The sequence below is a fragment of the Mycteria americana genome, chromosome 13 (genome assembly GCF_035582795.1).
Source record: "Mycteria americana isolate JAX WOST 10 ecotype Jacksonville Zoo and Gardens chromosome 13, USCA_MyAme_1.0, whole genome shotgun sequence".
NCBI lineage: Eukaryota > Metazoa > Chordata > Aves > Ciconiiformes > Ciconiidae > Mycteria > Mycteria americana.
The window spans coordinates 1,180,815-1,206,084 of NC_134377.1; positions in this window are offsets into that span (position 1 = coordinate 1,180,815).

Here is a 25,270-nt window from a genome sequence, read left to right on the forward strand (position 1 = left end):
CAGCGAATGCAGTTCCAAGGGACAGTGAAAACCAGCTACAGCATTCCGTGCTGGCAGCTTTCGTGTGGGAGAAATCGCTGGACGTTTCGAATTTGGCAGCCGGGCTCTGCGAGAGAGAGATACACAGTGTTGCCCCACTACCAAGCAAAGCTTTTGGGGAAAGCGAATGTCTGTGTGGCAGCGAATGCAGTTCCAAGGGACAGTGAAAACCAGCTACAGCATTCCGTGCTGGCAGCTTTCGTGTGGGAGAAATCGCTGGACGTTTCGAATTTGGCAGCCGGGCTCTGCGAGAGACACATACACAGTGTTGCCCCATTACCAAGCAAAGCTTTTGGGGAAAGCGAATGTCTGTGTGGCAGCGAATGCAGTTCCAAGGGACAGTGAAAACCAGCTACAGCATTCCGTGCTGGCAGCTTTCGTGTGGGAGAAATCGCTGGACGTTTCGAATTTGGCAGCCGGGCTCTGCGAGAGACACATACAGAGTGTTGCCCCTTTACGAACCTAAACTTTTGGGGAAAGCGAATGTCTGTGTGGCAGCGAATGCAGTTCCAAGGGACAGTGAAAACCAGCTACAGCATTCCGTGCTGGCAGCTTTCGTGTGGGCGCAGTCGCTGGACGTTTCGAATTTGGCAGCCGGGCTCTGCGAGAGACACATACACAGTGTTGCCCCTTTACGAACCAAAGCTTTTGGGGAAAGCGAATGTCTGTGTGGCAGCGAATGCAGTTCCAAGGGACAGTGAAAACCAGCTACAGCATTCCGTGCTGGCAGCTTTCGTGTGGGCGCAATCGCTGGACGTTTCGAATTTGGCAGCCGGGCTCTGCGAGAGACACATACACAGCGTTGCCCCTTTACGAACCAAAGCTTTTGGGGAAAGCGAATGTCTGTGTGGCAGCGAATGCAGTTCCAAGGGACAGTGAAAACCAGCTACAGCATTCCGTGCTGGCAGATTTCGTGTGGGCGCAATCGCTGGACGTTTCGAATTTGGCAGCCGGGCTCTGCGAGAGACACATACACAGTGTTGCCCCTTTACGAACCAAAGCTTTTGGGGAAAGCGAATGTCTGTGTGGCAGCGAATGCAGTTCCAAGGGACAGTGAAAACCAGCTACAGCATTCCGTGCTGGCAGCTTTCGTGTGGGCGCAATCGCTGGACGTTTCGAATTTGGCAGCCGGGCTCTGCGAGAGACACATACACAGTGTTGCCCCATTACCAAGCAAAGCTTCTGGGGAAAGCGCATGTCTGTGTGGCAGCGAATGCAGTTCCAAGGGACAGTGAAAACCAGCTACAGCATTCCGTGCTGGCAGCTTTCGTGTGGGCGCAATCGCTGGACGTTTCGAATTTGGCAGCCGGGCTCTGCGAGAGACACATACACAGTGTTGCCCCTTTACGAACCAAAGCTTTTGGGGAAAGCGAATGTCTGTGTGGCAGCGAATGCAGTTCCAAGGGACAGTGAAAACCAGCTACAGCATTCCGTGCTGGCAGCTTTCGTGTGGGAGAAATCGCTGGACGTTTCGAATTTGGCAGCCGGGCTCTGCGAGAGAGAGATACACAGTGTTGCCCCACTACCAAGCAAAGCTTTTGGGGAAAGCGAATGTCTGTGTGGCAGCGAATGCAGTTCCAAGGGACAGTGAAAACCAGCTACAGCATTCCGTGCTGGCAGCTTTCGTGTGGGCGCAATCGCTGGACGTTTCGAATTTGGCAGCCGGGCTCTGCGAGAGACACATACACAGTGTTGCCCCATTACCAAGCAAAGCTTTTGGGGAAAGCGAATGTCTGTGTGGCAGCGAATGCAGTTCCAAGGGACAGTGAAAACCAGCTACAGCATTCCGTGCTGGCAGCTTTCGTGTGGGCGCAATCGCTGGACGTTTCGAATTTGGCAGCCGGGCTCTGCGAGAGACACATACACAGCGTTGCCCCTTTACGAACCAAAGCTTTTGGGGAAAGCGAATGTCTGTGTGGCAGCGAATGCAGTTCCAAGGGACAGTGAAAACCAGCTACAGCATTCCGTGCTGGCAGCTTTCGTGTGGGCGCAATCGCTGGACGTTTCGAATTTGGCAGCCGGGCTCTGCGAGAGAGAGATACACAGTGTTGCCCCACTACCAAGCAAAGCTTTTGGGGAAAGCGAATGTCTGTGTGGCAGCGAATGCAGTTCCAAGGGACAGTGAAAACCAGCTACAGCATTCCGTGCTGGCAGCTTTCGTGTGGGCGCAATCGCTGGACGTTTCGAATTTGGCAGCCGGGCTCTGCGAGAGACACATACGCAGTGTTGCCCCTTTACGAACCAAAGCTTTTGGGGAAAGCGAATGTCTGTGTGGCAGCGAATGCAGTTCCAAGGGACAGTGAAAACCAGCTACAGCATTCCGTGCTGGCAGCTTTCGTGTGGGCGCAATCGCTGGACGTTTCGAATTTGGCAGCCGGGCTCTGCGAGAGACACATACACAGTGTTGCCCCTTTACCAAGCAAAGCTTTTGGGGAAAGCGAATGTCTGTGTGGCAGCGAATGCAGTTCCAAGGGACAGTGAAAACCAGCTACAGCATTCCGTGCTGGCAGCTTTCGTGTGGGCGCAATTGCTGGACGTTTCGAATTTGGCAGCCGGGCTCTGCGAGAGACACATACACAGCGTTGCCCCTTTACGAACCAAAGCTTTTGGGGAAAGCGAATGTCTGTGTGGCAGCGAATGCAGTTCCAAGGGACAGTGAAAACCAGCGACAGCATTCCGTGCTGGCAGCTTTCGTGTGGGAGAAATCGCTGGACGTTTCGAATTTGGCAGCCGGGCTCTGCGAGAGACACATACACAGTGTTGCCCCTTTACGAACCAAAGCTTTTGGGGAAAGCGAATGTCTGTGTGGCAGCGAATGCAGTTCCAAGGGACAGTGAAAACCAGCTACAGCATTCCGTGCTGGCAGCTTTCGTGTGGGAGAAATCGCTGGACGTTTCGAATTTGGCAGCCGGGCTCTGCGAGAGAGAGATACACAGTGTTGCCCCACTACCAAGCAAAGCTTTTGGGGAAAGCGAATGTCTGTGTGGCAGCGAATGCAGTTCCAAGGGACAGTGAAAACCAGCTACAGCATTCCGTGCTGGCAGCTTTCGTGTGGGCGCAATCGCTGGATGTTTCGAATTTGGCAGCCGGGCTCTGCGAGAGACACATACACAGTGTTGCCCCATTACCAAGCAAAGCTTTTGGGGAAAGCGAATGTCTGTGTGGCAGCGAATGCAGTTCCAAGGGACAGTGAAAACCAGCTACAGCATTCCGTGCTGGCAGCTTTCGTGTGGGAGAAATCGCTGGACGTTTCGAATTTGGCAGCCGGGCTCTGCGAGAGACACATACACAGTGTTGCCCCACTACCAAGCAAAGCTTTTGGGGAAAGCGAATGTCTGTGTGGCAGCGAATGCAGTTCCAAGGGACAGTGAAAACCAGCTACAGCATTCCGTGCTGGCAGATTTCGTGTGGGAGAAATCGCTGGACGTTTCGAATTTGGCAGCCGGGCTCTGCGAGAGACACATACACAGTGTTGCCCCTTTACGAACCAAAGCTTTTGGGGAAAGCGAATGTCTGTGTGGCAGCGAATGCAGTTCCAAGGGACAGTGAAAACCAGCTACAGCATTCCGTGCTGGCAGCTTTCGTGTGGGCGCAGTCGCTGGACGTTTCGAATTTGGCAGCCGGGCTCTGCGAGAGACACATACACAGTGTTGCCCCTTTACCAAGCAAAGCTTTTGGGGAAAGCGAATGTCTGTGTGGCAGCGAATGCAGTTCCAAGGGACAGTGAAAACCAGCTACAGCATTCCGTGCTGGCAGCTTTCGTGTGGGAGAAATCGCTGGACGTTTCGAATTTGGCAGCCGGGCTCTGCGAGAGACACATACACAGTGTTGCCCCATTACCAAGCAAAGCTTCTGGGGAAAGCGAATGTCTGTGTGGCAGCGAATGCAGTTCCAAGGGACAGTGAAAACCAGCTACAGCATTCCGTGCTGGCAGCTTTCGTGTGGGAGAAATCGCTGGACGTTTCGAATTTGGCAGCCGGGCTCTGCGAGAGACACATACGCAGTGTTGCCCCTTTACCAAGCAAAGCTTTTGGGGAAAGCGAATGTCTGTGTGGCAGCGAATGCAGTTCCAAGGGACAGTGAAAACCAGCTACAGCATTCCGTGCTGGCAGCTTTCGTGTGGGCGCAATCGCTGGACGTTTCGAATTTGGCAGCCGGGCTCTGCGAGAGAGAGATACACAGTGTTGCCCCACTACCAAGCAAAGCTTTTGGGGAAAGCGAATGTCTGTGTGGCAGCGAATGCAGTTCCAAGGGACAGTGAAAACCAGCTACAGCATTCCGTGCTGGCAGCTTTCGTGTGGGCGCAATTGCTGGACGTTTCGAATTTGGCAGCCGGGCTCTGCGAGAGACACATACACAGCGTTGCCCCTTTACGAACCAAAGCTTTTGGGGAAAGCGAATGTCTGTGTGGCAGCGAATGCAGTTCCAAGGGACAGTGAAAACCAGCTACAGCATTCCGTGCTGGCAGCTTTCGTGTGGGAGAAATCGCTGGACGTTTCGAATTTGGCAGCCGGGCTCTGCGAGAGACACATACACAGTGTTGCCCCTCTACGAACCAAAGCTTTTGGGGAAAGCGAATGTCTGTGTGGCAGCGAATGCAGTTCCAAGGGACAGTGAAAACCAGCTACAGCATTCCGTGCTGGCAGCTTTCGTGTGGGAGAAATCGCTGGACGTTTCGAATTTGGCAGCCGGGCTCTGCGAGAGAGAGATACACAGTGTTGCCCCACTACCAAGCAAAGCTTTTGGGGAAAGCGAATGTCTGTGTGGCAGCGAATGCAGTTCCAAGGGACAGTGAAAACCAGCTACAGCATTCCGTGCTGGCAGCTTTCGTGTGGGCGCAATCGCTGGACGTTTCGAATTTGGCAGCCGGGCTCTGCGAGAGACACATACACAGTGTTGCCCCATTACCAAGCAAAGCTTTTGGGGAAAGCGAATGTCTGTGTGGCAGCGAATGCAGTTCCAAGGGACAGTGAAAACCAGCTACAGCATTCCGTGCTGGCAGCTTTCGTGTGGGCGCAATCGCTGGACGTTTCGAATTTGGCAGCCGGGCTCTGCGAGAGACACATACACAGTGTTGCCCCATTACCAAGCAAAGCTTTTGGGGAAAGCGAATGTCTGTGTGGCAGCGAATGCAGTTCCAAGGGACAGTGAAAACCAGCTACAGCATTCCGTGCTGGCAGCTTTCGTGTGGGCGCAATTGCTGGACGTTTCGAATTTGGCAGCCGGGCTCTGCGAGAGACACATACACAGCGTTGCCCCTTTACGAACCAAAGCTTTTGGGGAAAGCGAATGTCTGTGTGGCAGCGAATGCAGTTCCAAGGGACAGTGAAAACCAGCTACAGCATTCCGTGCTGGCAGATTTCGTGTGGGAGAAATCGCTGGACGTTTCGAATTTGGCAGCCGGGCTCTGCGAGAGACACATACGCAGTGTTGCCCCTTTACGAACCTAAGCTTTTGGGGAAAGCGAATGTCTGTGTGGCAGCGAATGCAGTTCCAAGGGACAGTGAAAACCAGCTACAGCATTCCGTGCTGGCAGCTTTCTTGAGGGCGCAATCGCTGGACGTTTCGAATTTGGCAGCCAGGCTCTGCGAGACAGAGATACACGGTGTTGCCCCATTACCAAGCAAAGCTTCTGGGGAAAGCGAATGTCCGTGTGGCAGCGAATGCAGTTCCAAGGGACAGTGAAAACCAGCTACAGCATTCTGTGCTGGCAGCTTTCGTGTGGGAGAAATCGCTGGACGTTTCGAATTTGGCAGCCGGGCTCTGCGAGAGACACATACACAGTGTTGCCCCTTTACCAAGCAAAGCTTTTGGGGAAAGCGAATGTCTGTGTGGCAGCGAATGCAGTTCCAAGGGACAGTGAAAACCAGCTACAGCATTCCGTGCTGGCAGCTTTCGTGTGGGCGCAATCGCTGGACGTTTCGAATTTGGCAGCCGGGCTCTGCGAGAGAGAGATACTCAGTTTTGCCCCACTACCAAGCAAAGCTTTTGGGGAAAGCGAATGTCTGTGTGGCAGCGAATGCAGTTCCAAGGGACAGTGAAAACCAGCTACAGCATTCCGTGCTGGCAGCTTTCGTGTGGGCGCAATCGCTGGACGTTTCGAATTTGGCAGCCGGGCTCTGCGAGAGAGAGATACTCAGTTTTGCCCCACTACCAAGCAAAGCTTTTGGGGAAAGCGAATGTCTGTGTGGCAGCGAATGCAGTTCCAAGGGACAGTGAAAACCAGCTACAGCATTCCGTGCTGGCAGCTTTCGTGTGGGCGCAATCGCTGGACGTTTCGAATTTGGCAGCCGGGCTCTGCGAGAGACACATACACAGTGTTGCCCCATTACCAAGCAAAGCTTTTGGGGAAAGCGAATGTCTGTGTGGCAGCGAATGCAGTTCCAAGGGACAGTGAAAACCAGCTACAGCATTCCGTGCTGGCAGCTTTCGTGTGGGAGAAATCGCTGGACGTTTCGAATTTGGCAGCCGGGCTCTGCGAGAGACACATACACAGTGTTGCCCCACTACCAAGCAAAGCTTTTGGGGAAAGCGAATGTCTGTGTGGCAGCGAATGCAGTTCCAAGGGACAGTGAAAACCAGCTACAGCATTCCGTGCTGGCAGATTTCGTGTGGGAGAAATCGCTGGACGTTTCGAATTTGGCAGCCGGGCTCTGCGAGAGACACATACACAGTGTTGCCCCTTTACGAACCAAAGCTTTTGGGGAAAGCGAATGTCTGTGTGGCAGCGAATGCAGTTCCAAGGGACAGTGAAAACCAGCTACAGCATTCCGTGCTGGCAGCTTTCGTGTGGGCGCAGTCGCTGGACGTTTCGAATTTGGCAGCCGGGCTCTGCGAGAGACACATACACAGTGTTGCCCCTTTACGAACCAAAGCTTTTGGGGAAAGCGAATGTCTGTGTGGCAGCGAATGCAGTTCCAAGGGACAGTGAAAACCAGCTACAGCATTCCGTGCTGGCAGCTTTCGTGTGGGAGAAATCGCTGGACGTTTCGAATTTGGCAGCCGGGCTCTGCGAGAGACACATACACAGTGTTACCCCATTACCAAGCAAAGCTTCTGGGGAAAGCGAATGTCTGTGTGGCAGCGAATGCAGTTCCAAGGGACAGTGAAAACCAGCTACAGCATTCCGTGCTGGCAGCTTTCGTGTGGGAGAAATCGCTGGACGTTTCGAATTTGGCAGCCGGGCTCTGCGAGAGACACATACACAGTGTTGCCCCTTTACGAACCAAAGCTTTTGGGGAAAGCGAATGTCTGTGTGGCAGCGAATGCAGTTCCAAGGGACAGTGAAAACCAGCTACAGCATTCCGTGCTGGCCGCTTTCGTGTGGGCGCAATCGCTGGACGTTTCGAATTTGGCAGCCGGGCTCTGCGAGAGAGAGATACACATTGTTGCCCCACTACCAAGCAAAGCTTTTGGGGAAAGCGAATGTCTGTGTGGCAGCGAATGCAGTTCCAAGGGACAGTGAAAACCAGCTACAGCATTCCGTGCTGGCAGCTTTCGTGTGGGCGCAATTGCTGGACGTTTCGAATTTGGCAGCCGGGCTCTGCGAGAGACACATACACAGCGTTGCCCCTTTACGAACCAAAGCTTTTGCGGAAAGCGAATGTCTGTGTGGCAGCGAATGCAGTTCCAAGGGACAGTGAAAACCAGCTACAGCATTCCGTGCTGGCAGCTTTCGTGTGGGAGAAATCGCTGGACGTTTCGAATTTGGCAGCCGGGCTCTGCGAGAGACACATACACAGTGTTACCCCACTACCAAGCAAAGCTTTTGGGGAAAGCGAATGTCTGTGTGGCAGCGAATGCAGTTCCAAGGGACAGTGAAAACCAGCTACAGCATTCCGTGCTGGCAGCTTTCGTGTGGGAGAAATCGCTGGACGTTTCGAATTTGGCAGCCGGGCTCTGCGAGAGAGAGATACACAGTGTTGCCCCACTACCAAGCAAAGCTTTTGGGGAAAGCGAATGTCTGTGTGGCAGCGAATGCAGTTCCAAGGGACAGTGAAAACCAGCTACAGCATTCCGTGCTGGCAGCTTTCGTGTGGGCGCAATCGCTGGATGTTTCGAATTTGGCAGCCGGGCTCTGCGAGAGACACATACACAGTGTTGCCCCATTACCAAGCAAAGCTTTTGGGGAAAGCGAATGTCTGTGTGGCAGCGAATGCAGTTCCAAGGGACAGTGAAAACCAGCTACAGCATTCCGTGCTGGCAGCTTTCGTGTGGGAGAAATCGCTGGACGTTTCGAATTTGGCAGCCGGGCTCTGCGAGAGACACATACACAGTGTTGCCCCACTACCAAGCAAAGCTTTTGGGGAAAGCGAATGTCTGTGTGGCAGCGAATGCAGTTCCAAGGGACAGTGAAAACCAGCTACAGCATTCCGTGCTGGCAGATTTCGTGTGGGAGAAATCGCTGGACGTTTCGAATTTGGCAGCCGGGCTCTGCGAGAGACACATACACAGTGTTGCCCCTTTACGAACCAAAGCTTTTGGGGAAAGCGAATGTCTGTGTGGCAGCGAATGCAGTTCCAAGGGACAGTGAAAACCAGCTACAGCATTCCGTGCTGGCAGCTTTCGTGTGGGCGCAGTCGCTGGACGTTTCGAATTTGGCAGCCGGGCTCTGCGAGAGACACATACACAGTGTTGCCCCTTTACCAAGCAAAGCTTTTGGGGAAAGCGAATGTCTGTGTGGCAGCGAATGCAGTTCCAAGGGACAGTGAAAACCAGCTACAGCATTCCGTGCTGGCAGCTTTCGTGTGGGAGAAATCGCTGGACGTTTCGAATTTGGCAGCCGGGCTCTGCGAGAGACACATACACAGTGTTGCCCCATTACCAAGCAAAGCTTCTGGGGAAAGCGAATGTCTGTGTGGCAGCGAATGCAGTTCCAAGGGACAGTGAAAACCAGCTACAGCATTCCGTGCTGGCAGCTTTCGTGTGGGAGAAATCGCTGGACGTTTCGAATTTGGCAGCCGGGCTCTGCGAGAGACACATACACAGTGTTGCCCCTTTACCAAGCAAAGCTTTTGGGGAAAGCGAATGTCTGTGTGGCAGCGAATGCAGTTCCAAGGGACAGTGAAAACCAGCTACAGCATTCCGTGCTGGCAGCTTTCGTGTGGGCGCAATCGCTGGACGTTTCGAATTTGGCAGCCGGGCTCTGCGAGAGAGAGATACACAGTGTTGCCCCACTACCAAGCAAAGCTTTTGGGGAAAGCGAATGTCTGTGTGGCAGCGAATGCAGTTCCAAGGGACAGTGAAAACCAGCTACAGCATTCCGTGCTGGCAGCTTTCGTGTGGGCGCAATTGCTGGACGTTTCGAATTTGGCAGCCGGGCTCTGCGAGAGACACATACACAGCGTTGCCCCTTTACGAACCAAAGCTTTTGGGGAAAGCGAATGTCTGTGTGGCAGCGAATGCAGTTCCAAGGGACAGTGAAAACCAGCTACAGCATTCCGTGCTGGCAGCTTTCGTGTGGGAGAAATCGCTGGACGTTTCGAATTTGGCAGCCGGGCTCTGCGAGAGACACATACACAGTGTTGCCCCTCTACGAACCAAAGCTTTTGGGGAAAGCGAATGTCTGTGTGGCAGCGAATGCAGTTCCAAGGGACAGTGAAAACCAGCTACAGCATTCCGTGCTGGCAGCTTTCGTGTGGGAGAAATCGCTGGACGTTTCGAATTTGGCAGCCGGGCTCTGCGAGAGAGAGATACACAGTGTTGCCCCACTACCAAGCAAAGCTTTTGGGGAAAGCGAATGTCTGTGTGGCAGCGAATGCAGTTCCAAGGGACAGTGAAAACCAGCTACAGCATTCCGTGCTGGCAGCTTTCGTGTGGGCGCAATCGCTGGACGTTTCGAATTTGGCAGCCGGGCTCTGCGAGAGACACATACACAGTGTTGCCCCATTACCAAGCAAAGCTTTTGGGGAAAGCGAATGTCTGTGTGGCAGCGAATGCAGTTCCAAGGGACAGTGAAAACCAGCTACAGCATTCCGTGCTGGCAGCTTTCGTGTGGGCGCAATCGCTGGACGTTTCGAATTTGGCAGCCGGGCTCTGCGAGAGACACATACACAGTGTTGCCCCATTACCAAGCAAAGCTTTTGGGGAAAGCGAATGTCTGTGTGGCAGCGAATGCAGTTCCAAGGGACAGTGAAAACCAGCTACAGCATTCCGTGCTGGCAGCTTTCGTGTGGGCGCAATTGCTGGACGTTTCGAATTTGGCAGCCGGGCTCTGCGAGAGACACATACACAGCGTTGCCCCTTTACGAACCAAAGCTTTTGGGGAAAGCGAATGTCTGTGTGGCAGCGAATGCAGTTCCAAGGGACAGTGAAAACCAGCTACAGCATTCCGTGCTGGCAGATTTCGTGTGGGAGAAATCGCTGGACGTTTCGAATTTGGCAGCCGGGCTCTGCGAGAGACACATACGCAGTGTTGCCCCTTTACGAACCTAAGCTTTTGGGGAAAGCGAATGTCTGTGTGGCAGCGAATGCAGTTCCAAGGGACAGTGAAAACCAGCTACAGCATTCCGTGCTGGCAGCTTTCTTGAGGGCGCAATCGCTGGACGTTTCGAATTTGGCAGCCAGGCTCTGCGAGACAGAGATACACGGTGTTGCCCCATTACCAAGCAAAGCTTCTGGGGAAAGCGAATGTCCGTGTGGCAGCGAATGCAGTTCCAAGGGACAGTGAAAACCAGCTACAGCATTCCGTGCTGGCAGCTTTCGTGTGGGAGAAATCGCTGGACGTTTCGAATTTGGCAGCCGGGCTCTGCGAGAGACACATACACAGTGTTGCCCCTTTACCAAGCAAAGCTTTTGGGGAAAGCGAATGTCTGTGTGGCAGCGAATGCAGTTCCAAGGGACAGTGAAAACCAGCTACAGCATTCCGTGCTGGCAGCTTTCGTGTGGGCGCAATCGCTGGACGTTTCGAATTTGGCAGCCGGGCTCTGCGAGAGAGAGATACTCAGTTTTGCCCCACTACCAAGCAAAGCTTTTGGGGAAAGCGAATGTCTGTGTGGCAGCGAATGCAGTTCCAAGGGACAGTGAAAACCAGCTACAGCATTCCGTGCTGGCAGCTTTCGTGTGGGCGCAATCGCTGGACGTTTCGAATTTGGCAGCCGGGCTCTGCGAGAGAGAGATACTCAGTTTTGCCCCACTACCAAGCAAAGCTTTTGGGGAAAGCGAATGTCTGTGTGGCAGCGAATGCAGTTCCAAGGGACAGTGAAAACCAGCTACAGCATTCCGTGCTGGCAGCTTTCGTGTGGGCGCAATCGCTGGACGTTTCGAATTTGGCAGCCGGGCTCTGCGAGAGACACATACACAGTGTTGCCCCATTACCAAGCAAAGCTTTTGGGGAAAGCGAATGTCTGTGTGGCAGCGAATGCAGTTCCAAGGGACAGTGAAAACCAGCTACAGCATTCCGTGCTGGCAGCTTTCGTGTGGGAGAAATCGCTGGACGTTTCGAATTTGGCAGCCGGGCTCTGCGAGAGACACATACACAGTGTTGCCCCACTACCAAGCAAAGCTTTTGGGGAAAGCGAATGTCTGTGTGGCAGCGAATGCAGTTCCAAGGGACAGTGAAAACCAGCTACAGCATTCCGTGCTGGCAGCTTTCGTGTGGGCGCAGTCGCTGGACGTTTCGAATTTGGCAGCCGGGCTCTGCGAGAGACACATACACAGTGTTGCCCCTTTACGAACCAAAGCTTTTGGGGAAAGCGAATGTCTGTGTGGCAGCGAATGCAGTTCCAAGGGACAGTGAAAACCAGCTACAGCATTCCGTGCTGGCAGCTTTCGTGTGGGAGAAATCGCTGGACGTTTCGAATTTGGCAGCCGGGCTCTGCGAGAGACACATACACAGTGTTGCCCCTTTACGAACCAAAGCTTTTGGGGAAAGCGAATGTCTGTGTGGCAGCGAATGCAGTTCCAAGGGACAGTGAAAACCAGCTACAGCATTCCGTGCTGGCCGCTTTCGTGTGGGCGCAATCGCTGGACGTTTCGAATTTGGCAGCCGGGCTCTGCGAGAGAGAGATACACATTGTTGCCCCACTACCAAGCAAAGCTTTTGGGGAAAGCGAATGTCTGTGTGGCAGCGAATGCAGTTCCAAGGGACAGTGAAAACCAGCTACAGCATTCCGTGCTGGCAGCTTTCGTGTGGGCGCAATTGCTGGACGTTTCGAATTTGGCAGCCGGGCTCTGCGAGAGACACATACACAGCGTTGCCCCTTTACGAACCAAAGCTTTTGCGGAAAGCGAATGTCTGTGTGGCAGCGAATGCAGTTCCAAGGGACAGTGAAAACCAGCTACAGCATTCCGTGCTGGCAGCTTTCGTGTGGGAGAAATCGCTGGACGTTTCGAATTTGGCAGCCGGGCTCTGCGAGAGACACATACACAGTGTTACCCCACTACCAAGCAAAGCTTTTGGGGAAAGCGAATGTCTGTGTGGCAGCGAATGCAGTTCCAAGGGACAGTGAAAACCAGCTACAGCATTCTGTGCTGGCAGCTTTCGTGTGGGAGAAATCGCTGGACGTTTCGAATTTGGCAGCCGGGCTCTGCGAGAGAGAGATACACAGTGTTGCCCCACTACCAAGCAAAGCTTTTGGGGAAAGCGAATGTCTGTGTGGCAGCGAATGCAGTTCCAAGGGACAGTGAAAACCAGCTACAGCATTCCGTGCTGGCAGCTTTCGTGTGGGCGCAATCGCTGGACGTTTCGAATTTGGCAGCCGGGCTCTGCGAGAGACACATACACAGTGTTGCCCCATTACCAAGCAAAGCTTTTGGGGAAAGCGAATGTCTGTGTGGCAGCGAATGCAGTTCCAAGGGACAGTGAAAACCAGCTACAGCATTCCGTGCTGGCAGATTTCGTGTGGGAGAAATCGCTGGACGTTTCGAATTTGGCAGCCGGGCTCTGCGAGAGACACATACGCAGTGTTGCCCCTTTACGAACCTAAGCTTTTGGGGAAAGCGAATGTCTGTGTGGCAGCGAATGCAGTTCCAAGGGACAGTGAAAACCAGCTACAGCATTCCGTGCTGGCAGCTTTCTTGAGGGCGCAATCGCTGGACGTTTCGAATTTGGCAGCCGGGCTCTGCGAGACAGAGATACACGGTGTTGCCCCATTACCAAGCAAAGCTTCTGGGGAAAGCGAATGTCCGTGTGGCAGCGAATGCAGTTCCAAGGGACAGTGAAAACCAGCTACAGCATTCCGTGCTGGCAGCTTTCGTGTGGGAGAAATCGCTGGACGTTTCGAATTTGGCAGCCGGGCTCTGCGAGAGACACATACACAGTGTTGCCCCTTTACCAAGCAAAGCTTTTGGGGAAAGCGAATGTCTGTGTGGCAGCGAATGCAGTTCCAAGGGACAGTGAAAACCAGCTACAGCATTCCGTGCTGGCAGCTTTCGTGTGGGCGCAATCGCTGGACGTTTCGAATTTGGCAGCCGGGCTCTGCGAGAGAGAGATACTCAGTTTTGCCCCACTACCAAGCAAAGCTTTTGGGGAAAGCGAATGTCTGTGTGGCAGCGAATGCAGTTCCAAGGGACAGTGAAAACCAGCTACAGCATTCCGTGCTGGCAGCTTTCGTGTGGGCGCAATCGCTGGACGTTTCGAATTTGGCAGCCGGGCTCTGCGAGAGACACATACACAGCGTTGCCCCTTTACGAACCAAAGCTTTTGGGGAAAGCGAATGTCTGTGTGGCAGCGAATGCAGTTCCAAGGGACAGTGAAAACCAGCTACAGCATTCCGTGCTGGCAGCTTTCGTGTGGGAGAAATCGCTGGACGTTTCGAATTTGGCAGCCGGGCTCATCGAGAGACACATACACAGTGTTGCCCCATTACCAAGCAAAGCTTTTGGGGAAAGCGAATGTCTGTGTGGCAGCGAATGCAGTTCCAAGGGACAGTGAAAACCAGCTACAGCATTCCGTGCTGGCAGCTTTCGTGTGGGAGAAATCGCTGGACGTTTCGAATTTGGCAGCCGGGCTCTGCGAGAGACACATACACAGTGTTGCCCCATTACCAAGCAAAGCTTTTGGGGAAAGCGAATGTCTGTGTGGCAGCGAATGCAGTTCCAAGGGACAGTGAAAACCAGCTACAGCATTCCGTGCTGGCAGCTTTCGTGTGGGCGCAATCGCTGGACGTTTCGAATTTGGCAGCCGGGCTCTGCGAGAGACACATACACAGTGTTGCCCCATTACCAAGCACAGCTTTTGGGGAAAGCGAATGTCTGTGTGGCAGCGAATGCAGTTCCAAGGGACAGTGAAAACCAGCTACAGCATTCCGTGCTGGCAGCTTTCGTGTGGGCGCAGTCGCTGGACGTTTCGAATTTGGCAGCCGGGCTCTGCGAGAGACACATACACAGTGTTGCCCCTTTACGAACCAAAGCTTTTGGGGAAAGCGAATGTCTGTGTGGCAGCGAATGCAGTTCCAAGGGACAGTGAAAACCAGCTACAGCATTCCGTGCTGGCAGCTTTCGTGTGGGAGAAATCGCTGGACGTTTCGAATTTGGCAGCCGGGCTCTGCGAGAGACACATACACAGTGTTACCCCATTACCAAGCAAAGCTTCTGGGGAAAGCGAATGTCTGTGTGGCAGCGAATGCAGTTCCAAGGGACAGTGAAAACCAGCTACAGCATTCCGTGCTGGCAGCTTTCGTGTGGGAGAAATCGCTGGACGTTTCGAATTTGGCAGCCGGGCTCTGCGAGAGACACATACACAGTGTTGCCCCTTTACCAAGCAAAGCTTTTGGGGAAAGCGAATGTCTGTGTGGCAGCGAATGCAGTTCCAAGGGACAGTGAAAACCAGCTACAGCATTCCGTGCTGGCCGCTTTCGTGTGGGCGCAATCGCTGGACGTTTCGAATTTGGCAGCCGGGCTCTGCGAGAGAGAGATACACATTGTTGCCCCACTACCAAGCAAAGCTTTTGGGGAAAGCGAATGTCTGTGTGGCAGCGAATGCAGTTCCAAGGGACAGTGAAAACCAGCTACAGCATTCCGTGCTGGCAGCTTTCGTGTGGGCGCAATTGCTGGACGTTTCGAATTTGGCAGCCGGGCTCTGCGAGAGACACATACACAGCGTTGCCCCTTTACGAACCAAAGCTTTTGCGGAAAGCGAATGTCTGTGTGGCAGCGAATGCAGTTCCAAGGGACAGTGAAAACCAGCTACAGCATTCCGTGCTGGCAGCTTTCGTGTGGGAGAAATCGCTGGACGTTTCGAATTTGGCAGCCGGGCTCTGCGAGAGACACATACACAGTGTTGCCCCTCTACGAACCAAAGCTTTTGGGGAAAGCGAATGTCTGTGTGGCAGCGAATGCAGTTCCAAGGGACAGTGAAAACCAGCTACAGCATTCCGTGCTGGCAGCTTTCGTGTGGGAGAAATCGCTGGACGTTTCGAATTTGGCAGCCGGGCTCTGCGAGAGAGAGATACACAGTGTTGCCCCACTACCAAGCAAAGCTTTTGGGGAAAGCGAATGTCTGTGTGGCAGCGAATGCAGTTCCAAGGGACAGTGAAAACCAGCTACAGCATTCCGTGCTGGCAGCTTTCGTGTGGGCGCAATCGCTGGACGTTTCGAATTTGGCAGCCGGGCTCTGCGAGAGACACATACACAGTGTTGCCCCATTACCAAGCAAAGCTTTTGGGGAAAGCGAATGTCTGTGTGGCAGCGAATGCAGTTCCAAGGGACAGTGAAAACCAGCTACAGCATTCCGTGCTGGCAGCTTTCGTGTGGGCGCAATTGCTGGACGTTTCGAATTTGGCAGCCGGGCTCTGCGAGAGACACATACACAGCGTTGCCCCTTTACGAACCAAAGCTTTTGGGGAAAGCGAATGTCTGTGTGGCAGCGAATGCAGTTCCAAGGGACAGTGAAAACCAGCTACAGCATTCCGTGCTGGCAGCTTTCGTGTGGGCGCAATCGCTGGACGTTTCGAATTTGGCAGCCGGGCTCTGCGAGAGACACATACACAGTGTTGCCCCATTACCAAGCACAGCTTTTGGGGAAAGCGAATGTCTGTGTGGCAGCGAATGCAGTTCCAAGGGACAGTGAAAACCAGCTACAGCATTCCGTGCTGGCAGCTTTCTTGAGGGCGCAATCGCTGGACGTTTCGAATTTGGCAGCCGGGCTCTGCGAGACAGAGATACACGGTGTTGCCCCATTACCAAGCAAAGCTTCTGGGGAAAGCGAATGTCCGTGTGGCAGCGAATGCAGTTCCAAGGGACAGTGAAAACCAGCTACAGCATTCCGTGCTGGCAGCTTTCGTGTGGGAGAAATCGCTGGACGTTTCGAATTTGGCAGCCGGGCTCTGCGAGAGACACATACAGAGTGTTGCCCCTTTACGAACCTAAACTTTTGGGGAAAGCGAATGTCTGTGTGGCAGCGAATGCAGTTCCAAGGGACAGTGAAAACCAGCTACAGCATTCCGTGCTGGCAGCTTTCGTGTGGGCGCAGTCGCTGGACGTTTCGAATTTGGCAGCCGGGCTCTGCGAGAGACACATACACAGTGTTGCCCCTTTACGAACCAAAGCTTTTGGGGAAAGCGAATGTCTGTGTGGCAGCGAATGCAGTTCCAAGGGACAGTGAAAACCAGCTACAGCATTCCGTGCTGGCAGCTTTCGTGTGGGCGCAATCGCTGGACGTTTCGAATTTGGCAGCCGGGCTCTGCGAGAGACACATACACAGTGTTGCCCCACTACCAAGCAAAGCTTTTGGGGAAAGCGAATGTCTGTGTGGCAGCGAATGCAGTTCCAAGGGACAGTGAAAACCAGCTACAGCATTCCGTGCTGGCAGCTTTAGTGTGGGCGCAATCGCTGGACGTTTCGAATTTGGCAGCCGGGCTCTGCGAGAGACACATACACAGTGTTGCCCCATTACCAAGCAAAGCTTTTGGGGAAAGCGAATGTCTGTGTGGCAGCGAATGCAGTTCCAAGGGACAGTGAAAACCAGCTACAGCATTCCGTGCTGGCAGCTTTCGTGTGGGCGAAATCGCTGGACGTTTCGAATTTGGCAGCCGGGCTCTGCGAGAGACACATACACAGTGTTGCCCCATTACCAAGCAAAGCTTTTGGGGAAAGCGAATGTCTGTGTGGCAGCGAATGCAGTTCCAAGGGACAGTGAAAACCAGCTACAGCATTCCGTGCTGGCAGCTTTCGTGTGGGCGCAATCGCTGGACGTTTCGAATTTGGCAGCCGGGCTCTGCGAGAGACACATACACAGTGTTGCCCCTTTACGAACCTAAACTTTTGGGGAAAGCGAATGTCTGTGTGGCAGCGAATGCAGTTCCAAGGGACAGTGAAAACCAGCTACAGCATTCCGTGCTGGCAGCTTTCGTGTGGGCGCAATCGCTGGACGTTTCGAATTTGGCAGCCGGGCTCTGCGAGAGACACATACGCAGTGTTGCCCCACTACCAACCAAAGCTTTTGGGGAAAGCGAATGTCTGTGTGGCAGCGAATGCAGTTCCAAGGGACAGTGAAAACCAGCTACAGCATTCCGTGCTGGCAGCTTTCGTGTGGGAGAAATCGCTGGACGTTTCGAATTTGGCAGCCGGGCTCTGCGAGAGACACATACGCAGTGTTGCCCCATTACCAAGCAAAGCTTTTGGGGAAAGCGAATGTCTGTGTGGCAGCGAATGCAGTTCCAAGGGACAGTGAAAACCAGCTACAGCATTCCGTGCTGGCAGATTTCGTGTGGGCGCAATCGCTGGACGTTTCGAATTTGGCAGCCGGGCTCTGCGAGAGACACATACGCAGTGTTGCCCCATTACCAAGCAAAGCTTTCGGGGAAAGCGAATGTCTGTGTGGCAGCGAATGCAGTTCCAAGGGACAGTGAAAACCAGCTACAGCATTCCGTGCTGGCAGCTTTCGTGTGGGAGAAATCGCTGGACGTTTCGAATTTGGCAGCCGGGCTCTGCGAGAGACACATACACAGTGTTGCCCCATTACCAAGCAAAGCTTTTGGGGAAAGCGAATGTCTGTGTGGCAGCGAATGCAGTTCCAAGGGACAGTGAAAACCAGCTACAGCATTCCGTGCTGGCAGCTTTCGTGTGGGCGCAATCGCTGGATGTTTCTAATTTGGCAGCCGGACTCTGCGATGGACACATACGCAGTGTTGCCCCATTACCAAGCAAAGGTTTTGGGGAAAGCGAATGTCTGTGTGGCAGCGAATGCAGTTCCAAGGGACAGTGAAAACCAGCTACAGCATTCCGTGCTGGCAGCTTTCGTGTGGGCGCAATCGCTGGACGTTTCGAATTTGGCAGCCGGGCTCTGCGAGAGACACATACGCAGTGTTGCCCCTTTACGAACCAAAGCTTTTGGGGAAAGCGAATGTCTGTGTGGCAGCGAATGCAGTTCCAAGGGACAGTGAAAACCAGCTACAGCATTCCGTGCTGGCAGCTTTCGTGTGGGAGAAATCGCTGGACGTTTCGAATTTGGCAGCCGGGCTCTGCGAGAGACACATACACAGTGTTGCCCCATTACCAAGCAAAGCTTTTGGGGAAAGCGAATGTCTGTGTGGCAGCGAATGCAGTTCCAAGGGACAGTGAAAACCAGCTACAGCATTCCGTGCTGGCAGCTTTCGTGTGGGAGAAATCGCTGGACGTTTCGAATTTGGCAGCCGGGCTCATCGAGAGACACATACACAGTGTTGCCCCATTACCAAGCAAAGCTTTTGGGGAAAGCGAATGTCTGTGTGGCAGCGAATGCAGTTCCAAGGGACAGTGAAAACCAGCTACAGCATTCCGTGCTGGCAGCTTTCGTGTGGGCGCAATCGCTGGACGTTTCGAATTTGGCAGCCGGGCTCTGCGAGAGACACATACACAGTGTTGCCCCTTTACGAACCAAAGCTTTTGGGGAAAGCGAATGTCTGTGTGGCAGCGAATGCAGTTCCAAGGGACAGTGAAAACCAGCTACAGCATTCCGTGCTGGCAGCTTTCGTGTGGGCGCAATCGCTGGACGTTTCGAATTTGGCAGCCGGGCTCTGCGAGAGACACATACACAGTGTTGCCCCATTACCAAGCAAAGCTTTTGGGGAAAGCGAATGTCTGTGTGGCAGCGAATGCAGTTCCAAGGGACAGTGAAAACCAGCTACAGCATTCCGTGCTGGCAGCTTTCGTGTGGGCGCAATCGCTGGACGTTTCGAATTTGGCAGCCGGGCTCTGCGAGAGACACATACGCAGTGTTGCCCCTTTACGAACCAAAGCTTTTGGGGAAAGCGAATGTCTGTGTGGCAGCGAATGCAGTTCCAAGGGACAGTGAAAACCAGCTACAGCATTCCGTGCTGGCAGCTTTCGTGTGGGAGAAATCGCTGGACGTTTCGAATTTGGCAGCCGGGCTCTGCGAGAGACACATACACAGTGTTGCCCCTTTACGAACCAAAGCTTCTCGGGAAAGCGAATGTCTGTGTGGCAGCGAATGCAGTTCCAAGGGACAGTGAAAACCAGCTACAGCATTCCGTGCTGGCAGCTTTCGTGTGGGAGAAATCGCTGGACGTTTCGAATTTGGCAGCCGGGCTCTGCGAGAGACACATACACAGTGTTGCCCCATTACCAAGCAAAGCTTTTGGGGAAAGCGAATGTCTGTGTGGCAGCGAATGCAGTTCCAAGGGACAGTGAAAACCAGCTACAGCATTCCGTGCTGGCAGCTTTCGTGTGGGAGAAATCGCTGGACGTTTCGAATTTGGCAGCCGGGCTCTGCGAGAGACACATACACAGTGTTGCCCCTTTACGAACCAAAGCTTTTGGGGAAAGCGAATGTCTGTGTGGCAGCGAATGCAGTTCCAAGGGACAGTGAAAATCAGCTACAGCATTCCGTGCTGGCAGCTTTCGTGTGGGAGAAATCGCTGGACGTTTCGAATTTGGCAGCCGGGCTCTGCGAGAGACACATACACAGTGTTGCCCCTTTACGAACCAAAGCTTTTGGGGAAAGCGAATGTCTGTGTGGCAGCGAATGCAGTTCCAAGGGACAGTGAAAACCAGCTACAGCATTCCGTGCTGGCAGCTTTCGTGTGGGAGAAATCGCTGGACGTTTCGAATTTGGCAGCCGGGCTCTGCGAGAGACACATACGCAGTGTTGCCCCATTACCAAGCAAAGTTTTTGGGGAAAGCGAATGTCTGTGTGGCAGCGAATGCAGTTCCAAGGGACAGTGAAAACCAGCTACAGCATTCCGTGCTGGCAGCTTTCGTGTGGGCGCAATCGCTGGACGTTTCGAATTTGGCAGCCGGGCTCTGCGAGAGACACATACGCAGTGTTGCCCCTTTACGAACCAAAGCTTTTGGGGAAAGCGAATGTCTGTGTGGCAGCGAATGCAGTTCCAAGGGACAGTGAAAACCAGCTACAGCATTCCGTGCTGGCAGCTTTCGTGTGGGCGCAATCGCTGGACGTTTCGAATTTGGCAGCCGGGCTCTGCGAGAGACACATACACAGTGTTGCCCCATTACCAAGCAAAGCTTTTGGGGAAAGCGAATGTCTGTGTGGCAGCGAATGCAGTTCCAAGGGACAGTGAAAACCAGCTACAGCATTCCGTGCTGGCAGCTTTCGTGTGGGCGCAATCGCTGGACGTTTCGAATTTGGCAGCCGGGCTCTGCGAGAGACACATACACAGTGTTGCCCCATTACCAAGCAAAGCTTTTGGGGAAAGCAAATGTCTGTGTGGCAGCGAATGCAGTTCCAAGGGACAGTGAAAACCAGCTACAGCATTCCGTGCTGGCAGCTTTCGTGTGGGCGAAATCGCTGGACGTTTCGAATTTGGCAGCCGGGCTCATCGAGAGAGAGATACACAGTGTTGCCCCATTACCAAGCAAAGCTTTTGGGGAAAGCGAATGTCTGTGTGGCAGCGAATGCAGTTCCAAGGGACAGTGAAAACCAGCTACAGCATTCCGTGCTGGCAGCTTTCGTGTGGGCGCAATCGCTGGACGTTTCGAATTTGGCAGCCGGGCTCTGCGAGAGACACATACACAGTGTTGCCCCATTACCAAGCACAGCTTTTGGGGAAAGCGAATGTCTGTGTGGCAGCGAATGCAGTTCCAAGGGACAGTGAAAACCAGCTACAGCATTCCGTGCTGGCAGCTTTCGTGTGGGAGAAATCGCTGGACGTTTCGAATTTGGCAGCCGGGCTCTGCGAGAGACACATACACAGTGTTGCCCCATTACCAAGCAAAGCTTTTGGGGAAAGCGAATGTCTGTGTGGCAGCGAATGCAGTTCCAAGGGACAGTGAAAACCAGCTACAGCATTCCGTGCTGGCAGCTTTCGTGTGGGCGCAATCGCTGGACGTTTCGAATTTGGCAGCCGGGCTCTGCGAGAGACACATACACAGTGTTGCCCCATTACCAAGCAAAGCTTTTGGGGAAAGCGAATGTCTGTGTGGCAGCGAATGCAGTTCCAAGGGACAGTGAAAACCAGCTACAGCATTCCGTGCTGGCAGCTTTCGTGTGGGAGAAATCGCTGGACGTTTCGAATTTGGCAGCCGGGCTCTGCGAGAGACACATACACAGTGTTGCCCCTTTACGAACCAAAGCTTTTGGGGAAAGCGAATGTCTGTGTGGCAGCGAATGCAGTTCCAAGGGACAGTGAAAACCAGCTACAGCATTCCGTGCTGGCAGATTTCGTGTGGGAGAAATCGCTGGACGTTTCGAATTTGGCAGCCGGGCTCTGCGAGAGACACATACACAGTGTTGCCCCATTACCAAGCAAAGCTTTTGGGGAAAACGAATGCCTGTGTGGCAGCGAATGCAGTTCCAAGGGATAGTGAAAACCAGCTACAGCATTCCGTGCTGGCAGCTTTCGTGTGGGAGAAATCGCTGGACGTTCCGAATTTGGCAGCCGGGCTCTGCGAGAGACACATACACAGTGTTGCCCCTTTACGAACCAAAGCTTTTGGGGAAAGCGAATGTCTGTGTGGCAGCGAATGCAGTTCCAAGGGACAGTGAAAACCAGCTACAGCATTCCGTGCTGGCAGCTTTCGTGTGGGCGCAATCGCTGGACGTTTTGAATTTGGCAGCCGGGCTCTGCAAGAGACACATACGCAGTGTTGCCCCTTTACGAACCAAAGCTTTTGGGGAAAGCGAATGTCTGTGTGGCAGCGAATGCAGTTCCAAGGGACAGTGAAAACCAGCTACAGCATTCCGTGCTGGCAGCTTTCGTGTGGGCGCAATCGCTGGACGTTTCGAATTTGGCAGCCGGGCTCTGCGAGAGACACATACACAGTGTTGCCCCATTACCAAGCACAGCTTTTGGGGAAAGCGAATGTCTGTGTGGCAGCGAATGCAGTTCCAAGGGACAGTGAAAACCAGCTACAGCATTCCGTGCTGGCAGCTTTCGTGTGGGAGAAATCGCTGGACGTTTCGAATTTGGCAGCCGGGCTCTGCGAGAGACACATACACAGTGTTGCCCCATTACCAAGCACAGCTTTTGGGGAAAGCGAATGTCTGTGTGGCAGCGAATGCAGTTCCAAGGGACAGTGAAAACCAGCTACAGCATTCCGTGCTGGCAGCTTTCGTGTGGGAGAAATCGCTGGACGTTTCGAATTTGGCAGCCGGGCTCTGCGAGAGACACATACACAGCGTTGCCCCTTTACGAACCAAAGCTTTTGGGGAAAGCGAATGTCTGTGTGGCAGCGAATGCAGTTCCAAGGGACAGTGAAAACCAGCTACAGCATTCCGTGCTGGCAGCTTTCGTGTGGGAGAAATCGCTGGACGTTTCGAATTTGGCAGCCGGGCTCTGCGAGAGACACATACACAGTGTTGCCCCATTACCAAGCAAAGCTTTTGGGGAAAGCGAATGTCTGTGTGGCAGCGAATGCAGTTCCAAGGGACAGTGAAAACCAGCTACAGCATTCCGTGCTGGCAGCTTTCGTGTGGGCGCAATTGCTGGACGTTTCGAATTTGGCAGCCGGGCTCTGCGAGAGACACATACACAGTGTTGCCCCTTTACGAACCAAAGCTTTTGGGGAAAGCGAATGTCTGTGTGGCAGCGAATGCAGTTCCAAGGGACAGTGAAAACCAGCTACAGCATTCCGTGCTGGCAGCTTTCGTGTGGGCGAAATCGCTGGACGTTTCGAATTTGGCAGCCGGGCTCATCGAGAGACACATACACAGTGTTGCCCCTTTAGGAACCAAACCTTTTGGGAAAAGCGAATGTCTGTGTGGCAGCGAATGCAGTTCCAAGGGACAGTGAAAACCAGCTACAGCATTCCGTGCTGGCAGCTTTCGTGTGGGCGCAATCGCTGGACGTTTCGAATTTGGCAGCCGGGATCATCGAGAGAGAGATACAAAGTGTTGCCCCATTACCAAGCAAAGCTTTTGGGGAAAGCGAATGTCTGTGTGGCAGCGAATGCAGTTCCAAGGGACAGTGAAAACCAGCTACAGCATTCCGTGCTGGCAGCTTTCGTGTGGGCGCAATCGCTGGACGTTTCGAATTTGGCAGCCGGGCTCTGCGAGAGACACATACGCAGTGTTGCCCCTTTACGAACCAAAGCTTTTGGGGAAAGCGAATGTCTGTGTGGCAGCGAATGCAGTTCCAACGGACAGTGAAAACCAGCTACAGCATTCCGTGCTGGCAGCTTTCGTGTGGGAGAAATCGCTGGACGTTTTGAATTTGGCAGCCGGGCTCTGCAAGAGACACATACGCAGTGTTGCCCCACTACCAAGCAAAGCTTTTGGGGAAAGCGAATGTCTGTGTGGCAGCGAATGCAGTTCCAAGGGACAGTGAAAACCAGCTACAGCATTCTGTGCTGGCAGCTTTCGTGTGGGCGCAATCGCTGGACGTTTCCAATTTGGCAGCCGGGCTCTGCGAGAGACACATACACAGTGTTGCCCCTTTACGAACCAAAGCTTTTGGGGAAAGCGAATGTCTGTGTGGCAGCAAATGCAGTTCCAAGGGACAGTGAAAACCAGCTACAGCATTCCGTGCTGGCAGCTTTCGTGTGGGCGCAATCGCTGGACGTTTCGAATTTGGCAGCCGGGCTCTGCGAGAGTCACATACACAGTGTTGCCCCTTTACGAACCAAAGCTTTTGGGGAAAGCGAATGTCTGTGTGGCAGCGAATGCAGTTCCAAGGGACAGTGAAAACCAGCTACAGCATTCCGTGCTGGCAGCTTTCGTGTGGGCGCAATCGCTGGACGTTTTGAATTTGGCAGCCGGGCTCTGCAAGAGACACATACACAGTGTTGCCCCTTTACGAACCAAAGCTTTTGGGGAAAGCGAATGTCTGTGTGGCAGCGAATGCAGTTCCAAGGGACAGTGAAAACCAGCTACAGCATTCCGTGCTGGCAGCTTTCGTGTGGGTGCAATCGCTGGACGTTTCGAATTTGGCAGCCGGGCTCTGCGAGAGACACATACACAGTGTTGCCCCTTTACGAACCAAAGCTTTTGGGGAAAGCGAATGTCTGTGTGGCAGCGAATGCAGTTCCAAGGGACAGTGAAAACCAGCTACAGCATTCCATGCTGGCAGCTTTCGTGTGGGCGCAATCGCTGGACGTTTCGAATTTGGCAGCCGGGCTCTGCGAGAGACACATACACAGTGTTGCCCCATTACCAAGCACAGCTTTTGGGGAAAGCGAATGTCTGTGTGGCAGCGAATGCAGTTCCAAGGGACAGTGAAAACCAGCTACAGCATTCCGTGCTGGCAGCTTTCGTGTGGGAGAAATCGCTGGACGTTTCGAATTTGGCAGCCGGGCTCTGCGAGAGACACATACACAGCGTTGCCCCTTTACGAACCAAAGCTTTTGGGGAAAGCGAATGTCTGTGTGGCAGCGAATGCAGTTCCAAGGGACAGTGAAAACCAGCTACAGCATTCCGTGCTGGCAGCTTTCGTGTGGGAGATATCGCTGGACGTTTCGAATTTGGCAGCCGGGCTCTGCGAGAGACACATACACATTGTTGCCCCTTTACGAACCAAAGCTTTTGGGGTAAGCGAATGTCTGTGTGGCAGCGAATGCAGTTCCAAGGGACAGTGAAAACCAGCTACAGCATTCCGTGCTGGCAGCTTTCGTGTGGGAGAAATCGCTGGACGTTTTGAATTTGGCAGCCGGGCTCATCGAGAGAGAGATACACAGTGTTGCCCCATTACCAAGCAAAGCTTTTGGGGAAAGCGAATGTCTGTGTGGCAGCGAATGCAGTTCCAAGGGACAGTGAAAACCAGCTACAGCATTCCGTGCTGGCAGCTTTCGTGTGGGAGAAAACGCTGGACGTTTCGAATTTGGCAGCCGGGCTCTGCGAGAGACACATACACAGTGTTGCCCCTTTACGAACCAAAGCTTTTGGGGAAAGCGAATGTCT